The sequence below is a fragment of the Marmota marmota genome, unplaced genomic scaffold (genome assembly GCF_001458135.2).
Source record: "Marmota marmota marmota unplaced genomic scaffold, marMar, whole genome shotgun sequence".
Lineage (NCBI taxonomy): Eukaryota > Metazoa > Chordata > Mammalia > Rodentia > Sciuridae > Marmota > Marmota marmota.
Window position 1 is genome coordinate 1 of NW_026010921.1, and position 2,986 is coordinate 2,986.

The 2,986-nt window shown below is 61.5% G+C and overlaps 1 long non-coding RNA gene across 1 annotated transcript; it reads right to left on the reverse strand.

Annotated features, from left to right (window-relative positions):
- Positions 1-233: 233 nt before the first annotated feature.
- LOC125614927 lies at positions 234-2,694 on the reverse strand. Its single transcript, XR_007345503.1, has 3 exons — positions 1,616-2,694; positions 1,225-1,451; positions 234-459 (listed from the first exon to the last, which is right to left on the reverse strand). It is a non-coding gene; the product is annotated as an uncharacterized LOC125614927 (long non-coding RNA).
- Positions 2,695-2,986: the final 292 nt, after the last annotated feature.

The window sequence follows — 2,986 nt, forward strand, 5'->3', positions numbered from 1 at the left end:
GAAATGTCCTGCTAATAATATTAGTACACAGGGGTCCAGAGAGGGCGTGTAAGTCCCCATCTTCCATGTTGGGGACGTGCACCCTTGTTATGGTGGGAAGCTGGTGTCCCCCAGAGGCTCGTGGGTGAGACAATGAAGAGGTTTTGAGGAGAAATGATTGGGCCGCAGCCTTCACCTGATCAGTGAATTGATCCCTGATGGATCAACTGGGCGGTGGCTGGGGGCGTGGCTGGGGGCGGCTGGGGTGCGGCTGTGGGTGTGGGTTTTGTATCTGGACAGTGGAGTCTCTCCCTCTGCTCCCTGATCACGTGTGAGCTGCCTCCCTCGCCACCCTCTCCCGCCAGGATGCGCTGCCTCACCTCGAGCCCCCGGGAATGAGCCGGCCTTCCATGGACTGAGACCTCTGAAACCGTGAGCCTCAAGTAAACCTTCCCTCCTCGAATATTGTTCTTGTGGGTCCTTTGGGTCACAGGCAGGGGAAAAGCCAATTAGAACAACCCTCCCAACACAGCCTCTGAGTGGGTTCACAACGTGAGCAAGGCTGCCACTGTCCCCACAGGATGCGGGGGAAGACCCCACCAGGCCCAGGTTCAGGAACCCCAGGGGACATGGGGACCGTCTGGCGACTTGGGAATCAACTAGTCACCAGTGAAGAGCCCGCTTCACCCCAAAGGAGCCAAGACCTCACCCGAGAAAGCAGCCCCAACCAGCCACCGCAGGCTGGTGACATCTTTCCTGGCTAAAGGCAGAGCTAATTCAAAGGGGAAATTTTCATGTGTCCTTCTGGGGGACAGGCTACATGGCACAACACAGGCCAGCTAGCTGTCACTGTGTCACAGGTCACCCCTGCAAATCTAACAGCTTAAAACAGCACACATTCATTGTCTGACCCGCACACTTTTGTGGGTCAGGAGTCCCAGGAGGGCTCAGCCAAGTGACTTGGGGCCTCTCAGGTCACCCAAGACCTCCTCACCTGCAGGTGCCTGGGACTGGGACAGCTGCTGCCCAGCTGCCTCCCGCATACGGCTGTGGGCAGAGGGCAGGCGCCTCATCACCAGGAGGCTCCATGGTGCTGCTTGGGCTTCCCCACCACATGGCAGCCTTCTCCCCCCACAGTGGGGGGTTCAAGGAGAGAGGATGCCCGCCACGGAAACTGAGGTGGGCAGGGTGTTTCGCCTGGAGGGGGTCAGAGGCCACCGGAGCCACACACCAGGGAGACCTCACCTGGGACAGGAACCTCTGTGTACCCTCGGCTCCTGGGACAGAGGCACAGGTGGCGGTCACACCTGGGCCAGCCGGGGACTTTAACCCTTGGTGTGTCCAGATTCCCTGTTTGCACTGAAGGTCTGTGGAGCAGGGAATGGGAGGGAGGCGGGCAGCGGGCAAGGGCTGGTTCCACCCAGACCCAAGAGCCTCGGGGTCTCCTCGCAATGGCCGTGGCAACTTGGGACCTAGTTCACAGGTGGGGGCGACAGAGAATGGAGGGCTCAGGCTGCAGAGCTGGCCCGCTGGTCCTCAGGCAGGCCAGAGCAGCGCTGGAGGGCGGCGGCACTGACCTCCACCCCGGAGCCCAGCTGCCCCAGCCCGCCACATGCACCAAAGGCACAGCGCTCACGTCCAGACCAGGCAGTTCCGGGTTCGAGTCCGATTTGACGCCTGGCAGCAGCCTGGACAAGCAGCGAAGTCGTCTGAGCTGTTTCCCTCTGGAAACGAGGCGAACCGGGTTGACACGAAGCCCTCCCCGGTCTGGACCCGTCCTGCGGAGCCGGGAAGTTCCTTCAAAATTCACTCTCCCGAGGCTTCGCCCGGACCACCAGCAGGGGACAGCAGAGACCTACGCGGCGTCCAGAGAGGCATCTGTGCCGAGGGCCAGCGCCGCGGGTGACTCCGCCTGGCTTCTGTCCCGGGTGGCAAAAGCTACCTCGTCCAAACTTTTTTGCGCATCCCCTGAAGTCTACAGCGTGGGCGCCGCGTCCCCACCCGTTGCGCCCGTCCTCTCCCTCCCGCGGCCAGGAGCCCTTCGCTTCCCCCCTGCGGCTCCTAGATGCTGGACCATAACAGACGGAGTGGCCTTCCAGGCACAGGGACGACCTCGGCCAACAGGCAGGCATTTCCTAGGCCCTGGTTCGCCTTTGGGCTGCACAGAGCCTGGAAGCCGGGCACGCGGGGGCCGGAGTAAGAAACAGCACGGGAGGCCCGGCCTCCAGATCTGCTGAGCGACCTGGTCTTTGTGCCCTTGGACCTTCCTGCCTGGTTCCCGTCTGTAGAACGGGGCTCGTGACAGTGCACGTCCAGAATTAGGGCAGATCACAAGGAACGCCGCGAATAACAGCCTTAAATATTATAGGGTAAAAATAGGGCCTCCTCGCGTCAGAAGTGAATTCTGGGACATTACTCCTACTGAACTCAAGTGTCAGTACGCATTCATTAACCACCGACCGTGCGCTAGGGCTCTTGTAGGTCCTGCAGGGAACAAAATGTACAAAACCCCCTGACCACGCCCCTGACCACGCCCCCAGCGCCAGGCCTGCGCGCCCCGCCTCCAGCCCCCTCCCTGCCCCACCCGGACATGATCTACATATTCATGAGCCGTCAGCCAATCCACAGCCTGAACCCTTCAGAGCCCCGGTGACGGTGATGCCAGGAGTGACGCCTAAAGCGATTCTTAAAGGCGCAGTAACTTCTCAAACAGGAGGCTGGACAGGAGTCTCCGGATTCTCGGTGGCCTCAGCTTGCACAGCTCCAAGGGGCGGGTTGGGGTACAGGCACGGAAACCAGCTCAGAGCAATGACGCTTGAACAGTTTTGCCATCCTGGGTGCGATCCAGGGATGCGAGTCGAGCCGCGCTGCCCTGGCAGGCACTTTGCCCCAGCCTGGGCTTCAGCACCGGGGGTCCCGGACAGCTCCGAGCCCTGGACAGAGGGACCCGTGCCGTGCGGGCGGGTGGGTGGGAGTGGAGGGAGCTTTCCAGTCTTGCTTCCCTTAG